This window comes from Dunckerocampus dactyliophorus, chromosome 7 (assembly GCF_027744805.1).
Source record: "Dunckerocampus dactyliophorus isolate RoL2022-P2 chromosome 7, RoL_Ddac_1.1, whole genome shotgun sequence".
Lineage (NCBI taxonomy): Eukaryota > Metazoa > Chordata > Actinopteri > Syngnathiformes > Syngnathidae > Dunckerocampus > Dunckerocampus dactyliophorus.
The window spans coordinates 1,728,474-1,735,446 of record NC_072825.1 but is presented as its reverse complement, the minus strand read 5'-3'; positions in this window follow the sequence as shown (position 1 = coordinate 1,735,446).

Sequence of the window (6,973 nt, the reverse complement as noted above, 5' to 3'; positions counted from 1 at the left end):
CCTTCCGACACCCCCTCCTCTCTTTTTGCGCTAGTCCCTCCCATAGACCGCCCCCTCCCGCTCTCTGGACCCCTCCACACTTCCAGTACAGTAGACTCTCGGCGAGCTCCAGGCGGACGGGACACACGAAGAAGGCCGGCGTCTGCACGCTACATCGGGGGCCGGGCCTGGCGATGCTCCACCCCGTCTGGCTGCCGAGCCGCTCCCCTCCTCCTCAAAAAGAGCCTGACACCAAACCGAGACGTGGTGGGGTTTTTTTGGACCGCGCCGCTCCAGGATCCGACCAGAACCTCGTCCTGTATGAGAGGTGGGGGGCGGGGGGTCTCCTTTTATGTAAGAACCCACGCAAGGATGTAAACACGGCGGAGGGAAGGACGCACATGACGCTGCTGGAAAAAGGATGATGTCAACTTTATTCCTCCTCAGTATGGATGGGGTGGGGGGTTAAATAATAACTGATGAGGATTTTTTTTTTTAATTAGGAGGGGTATCCGCCCACCTCATGTAAGCCACGCTTTGCGGCAGCAGGTCACCACGTTGTCGTCTCCGCATGAGGATGTTATGTATAGACTCTGTCTGGCTGGGGAGGAGAGGGGAGGGGGGCGGTGTCTGTGCATATATATATTTATATAATATATATGAGGGGGAAGGGAGTTGGCAGACAGACGCTGCAGACCCTATGCAGGAGGGGGGCGGGGGCACATTCAACCATACATCCATCCATACATTCAGTCAGTCCCCCTTTAAAAATAAAAAAGCGCTTTTGCAGCAGCAGCAGCAGAGCCTGTGAACAAAGAAGACTCCCCAACAAGATGTCCTCGACAAGCCACGCCTGATGGCATGTCCACACAAAAGACACACAACTTGCTTTACAACAATTTCCATCAACTTATTCTCCAACCCGTGCTGTACTTTTACACCCGGAAAGATATTAATATTATTTCCACTTGCAATGTTTTTGGCCCTTTTTATTTGTGTTTCCTCAGTGTCAAAGTCAAGGTGAGGATGTGAATGACAAGGCAAACTCTGCATGAGAATATGACACCCATCCACTCTCCCTCCCCTCTCCCCCCACTCCTTAAAATGTTTTCCATCTTCATGTGCGTTAAATAAAATGCTTTCAGCAGCACCTGGCACGCGCCTTTCAAACAAAAGGGAAGCGCCGTTCAACGAGAAATCCAGCCGGAGTTTTGTCGAGTGCGGTGTTCCCACGTGAGGTGTTGGGAGAATGATTTGACGCGGCCATTAAATTCACTTGATCACTCCTCTGTCACGTCTTAAGTGTTTTCCCACACTCGGCACTCTTGCGCCCAAAACAAAAACACACACTTCCTGTCCTGCGCTTTCCAAAGGAAAAGATTTTGGTTGAATATTTGAACACTTTTAGTCAGACTTGCTTCCAAGCATGTCTCCCAAAAGTGTGTACACCTCACAAACGGCAGTTTATCTTGTCAAGGGACAGTACCATAAAAAGTAATGTCTTTAGATCAGTCACTGTATAGCTTGCATAGATGTACTTTTCACTGAAAATGAGTCAACACGCAAACATTGACTAAATATGGCAACACAAGTGAATAGCAAGATAATTGTGTCTTGCCTACAGTCAAGCGTGGTGGGAGTGTGCACGAGTGCTGCCCACACTGGGGGAGCTGCGGTTCAATGAGGGAACACACAGATTTCAACATGTACTGCTGTACTGTTTGTTGGAAAACTGCCATGCAGCCCAGGTCCTGCTTCACAGTATCACAGCGCAGGTTGGAATTCATGTTCCTCAGCACTCGTGCACACTACCACCACCATGCTTGACTGTAGGCAAGACAATTATCTTGCTAATCGGTTGTGTTGGCATATTTATACAAAAATGGCTGTGTGCTGACTCATTTTAAGTGGATCATACATTTATACTGCTATACAAGCGGTACACTGACTACTCTAAATTATATTACTCTGTATAGTATTGTCCCTTGAGAAGATAAGCTGTCATGCGCCCCAGTTTCCCATGCTCTGCTTCACAATGTCACAATACACGTTGGAATTCATGTTTCCCGTCAATGAACCGCGGCTCCCACAGTGCTGGCGACACTCGTGTAGCCCCATACTATGACGCAACCACCACCATGCTTGACTGTAGGCAAGACACAATTATCGTGTCTTGCCAGCTATTGGGACAATAATGGCTGTTTGTCATGTCCCATTTATAATGCTATACAAGTTGTACACAGACTACTCTAAAGTATATTACTTTCTATAGTATTTTCCTTGATGGAATTTACTGTCAAAAAAAATTATGCAAAGGCTGTACAGTACTCGTGTTTGTGAATGGCTCTACATGGGTCTGTTCCACTAATCCAGTATGGTGCAGTGTAACGGTTTGACCCTGGAACAGATCATTTGTATTTCTGCATGTTCTAAGGTGGACCAGCGTCCTGGTATTGATTGTATTGGACCTCCTAGGTAGCAGGAAATGGAGAGGGTGTGAATACCGAGCAGGTGTATTATCACAGTCTAGACGCTACGACTGGGAGCCAGTCAGGACGAGGCATCTCTTTCGGAAGGCGTGCGTGTTGCAGATGAAAACTCACTGGGAGATTTCTGGTGTGAGGCCGGGATTGAAGTCACCCCCCCAACCCAGTTCTGACCCTCCCAGTTTAAAAAAACAGCAGCAGCAGGAAGAGAGGAGCGGGATGGCGTGATGCATGCAGGACCAGAGGACGTGGTGGGGCGGAGGTCTACTCCCCACAATACCCTCCCACGTAGAAGCTTGGGGGGGGCGGGGGCGGGTTGGGTTGTTGAGTATACAATGTCCACCAGGTCCATTAAAGGGGGTCCACTGGGAGAGGAGAGACGGAATCAATAAGGAGATCCAGGATCGGGTTTCTGCACAAACCTCCCTCCCGCCTCGACGTGGGTCTCCTTCTTGGAGGCCTGATTGGTGATCGTGACCCCTGTAACCCCCACAACCCCCCACTGCCGTCGTGTCAAAGCCTATGGCGGCCTGAGGCGACCATCATGTGCTACAGAATACGTGTGCAACTACTCGTGAGGTCATGTTACTGATCGTGACCATCTGGCTAGAGTGGTCCCTGCTGTCTCCCCCCCCCCCCGATGAAAGGCATCCGTGGTTACACACACACACACACACACACGCACACGAGGCCTTTGTTGTGTTCCCCTCCTTACAGTAGCGTCCGAAGTGTCACAAAAGACCGTCAGGACATGCATGAGAGTCCCACAAGGGGTGTCCCCGTTTTCACTTCCATCAGCAAATGTCCCTCTTTATTAAAAAAATACGTCGGCGGCGCCCCCACTGTCACTGGAGCGAGGCCTCGGCACGCACAAAGGAGGGGATGAGCAGGCCGAGCACCACGTGCTGCACACAGGACGATGATGTAAGGCTTCATGCAAATGACACGTCCTCCTCCGGAGCAACAAAGAAGCTCTTGGTGCTCTCCCACTGCTGTCTAACTTCTCCGTTTCTGCTTTCAGTGCTCATTTCTTGGACTTAACCTGCTGTTTACCCCCCACAGAGATGTTGGTTTCCATCATGGGAGCAGCAGAATGGACGTGAGGAAGGAAAATACACTCATTAGGTTCACCTACAGGAAAAAAGCTGCACTTACAAAGACAGCAATACGTATTTAACAATATGTGTACCTAATGTTGTGGCTGGTGAGTTTATATTTGATGTACGTTACATTTATGATATCTGTCACAATATATTAGATATTCATAGGAAAACAATATTGTGGAAAACACTGGTAACCATTACACCATATAAAATCAATATTACAAAATTTATAACATATAATAGATAATATCGTTTCATATATGAAATAGCAATTTTTAAGACATTTATTAGATTTTCATCACATAATTATTAGTTGTATAATAGATGTTTTACTGGGGAACACAAAAAGAGCATTGTGAAAACTACTAGTAACTATTACACGGCATAAAATATATATTAGAATATTTGTTACATATTATACAGCATATTATTTAATATGTTAAACAGCATTTTTTTATTATCAGATTTTTGTCACATAATTATTTCTATAATATATATTTTACAAAGCAATACGAAACAAAATATATTGTGAAAAATACTAGTTAGGTGACACTAAATAACTATTAAGACTATTTATTACATTAGAATACATAATATAATTTAATATAATAAATAGCATTTAAAAAAATTACTCGATTTTAGTCACATAATTAATTGCTCTGTAATAGATATTTTACTGGGGAACACAAAAAACATTGTGAAAATTGATGTTTAATGTGTGATGACACCACATTAAATAAATATTAGACTATTTATTACATATTATACCTAACCTGAATATAAGATTTATATATACTTACATCATATAAGACCAGACTGAATAGAATAAATAGCTTTTTTTGCATTTTATCATTACATTTTTTGTCATTCATTCAATTCACACCTCATGTCAAGTCTTAAATGTAAACCACTGACGTCACCAGCCTCACACGTGAGCACCTTGTAGTTTCTTTATTTGAATTGAATCCGCCTGCAACGCGGCGTTAACGTCAAGCGTGTCCAATTGGGTGCTTAGGATGATTACATGTACGTGTTAAAACACGTGCCAAAGCTCACCTTAAAGCAGTGCTTCTCCATTATTTTCTGTCATGGGGACAGACATCTTTTTGCCCCCCCTCCCCCCCATTTTGAAATACTTTAAGAAACTCCATTTATTTGTGTGTACTGTACTACAGGAGCAGTGAAGCACACAAGCGTATTCACATTTTAAATTCCTTGCTGAGTACGACAAATTCATACATGTTGGCAGGTCTGCACTAATACTGAAAGTCCCCCCCCCCCCCCCACCACCACAGTTCACTGCGCCTCCCCATGCGTCAAGTTAGCTAGATGAAATGAATCAATAGAAAATAAATCAGTGTTGCTTGAATAGAGTGTAGATGGTAAACAATATATTAAATAAAATCAAAATAAGCTCAGAAAATTTGAATTAAAAATACATTAGATAATATTTGATATATTGAAATCATACTATCCATAAACATAACTGCAAATTAGGAATAATTCTGAAGATTTTTTTAAAAAAACAGCATGAAACCTTATGTTTGTTAAACATGTTCATAAATACACCCTGAAATATTGAATTAAATAATACTCATTTGGTTCAAGCTACAATAAATAAGTATAATGTTAAAAACATAAAATAAAAAAGCAGCTTATTAAACATGTTCAAAATAAAGCTTTAACTATTGAAGAAAAATGGCAGTGAATTATGTTTTTAAAAAATCCAATTCAAATAAATACCCCACATATCTACAATAAGTACGTATTACAAATAGAGTAATAGATCAATATTGGGGGGGAAGCAGCACACCTGAAAAAATTAATAAAGCCTAAAATATTTTATAAATAATATTGAATACATTTAAATAAACACCCCACAAACCTACCATAAATAAATACAATAACGTAAAAAAAAAAAGCGGTTAAAAAAAATCACAAATACACCCTGGAATATTTCATAAAAATGACATTAAAAATATTAAATTAAATTATAATAATTTATGTTTAAATCTACGACAAAAATGAGTAACGTTAAAAAAAATAAATGCAGACTTAAACTTCATATTTTGGTTGTAGAACAACAACTTGTGTGGTGTTTTTGTTCATAATTGTGTGATGACAATGCAGCACGGACACACACACACACACACACACACACACACACACACACAGGAGGATGTTGGCGTATTGGGAGAGCTGGTGCTGCTGGTGTCATGTGGGAATGCAGTATGAGTCAGGTTGTATGACTTCATTGCTTTTTGCAGCTATTAGGTCATCCCCCCCATCTCCCGCCCCCCTGCCTCCAATCACATGATGTTTTGACACGCCTACATGCTGATGAAGAAGGCTCACCTCACAGCTCGCTTCCCGCATGGTGATGACCTCACACCTGTGAGTGCGGTGACGCGCACGTAACTGAAGGTGATTCGCCAAGTTGCTATTTCTAGATGGCGCTACATCAGCATCCTATAGCGCCCGGGAAACTGTATGATGCATACAAGCCACAACATATACTGTAGGTACACCTGTCTCACCTGTCCCTTTTAACAAATGAGTATGTGGTCAAAGAAAGCTACATTTTCCTTTTCACTTTGTCATGCACATCATATCAACAGTAAAATATGGTGGTGGTAGTGTGATGGTCTGGGGATGTTTTGCTGCTTCAGGACCTGGAAGACTTGCTGTTATAAATGGAAGCATGAGAATGTCCGGCCATCTGTTGGTGACCTCAAGCTGAAAGCAACTTGGGTTCTGCAGCAAGACAATGATCCAAAACACACCAGCAAGTCCACCTCTGAATGGATGAAGACTTTGGAGTGGCCTAGTCCAAGTCCTGACCTGAATCCTATTGAGATGCTGTGGCATGAACTTAAAAAGGTGCTTCATGCTGGAAAAGCCTCCAGTGTGGCTGAATGACAACAATTCTGCAAAGATGAGTAGACCAAAATTCCTCCACAGGGGGACCCAACCAGTTATTAGGTTTAGGGGGCAATCACTTTTAGGGCCATGTAGTTTAGGATCTTTTTTCCTTAATAATAAAAAGTTGTGTTGTCACTGACTAATATTTACATTTGTTTGATGATCATTTGTTTGAAACATTTAAGTGTGACAAACATGCAAAAAAAAAAAAATCAGGAAGGGGGCAAACCCTTTTCCACACCACCGTAGACATCATGGTTGCTAATATTTCTGCCTTCAAGTGTGTCCTTTGCAGTTTTGCCAGCGATCACAGTGACGCGTTGTCCTCTTCCATCATCAATGCATGTAAACACGCAAGTATGCCAAACACAAATGAAGAAGCAGCTGCACGTTGAATGACTGAATATGAAGCCAACAAAAATGACAAACGCACAACGTTTACTCTCAAGCAACGCTTTTTCATTTCTTTTGTTTGCACTCTGG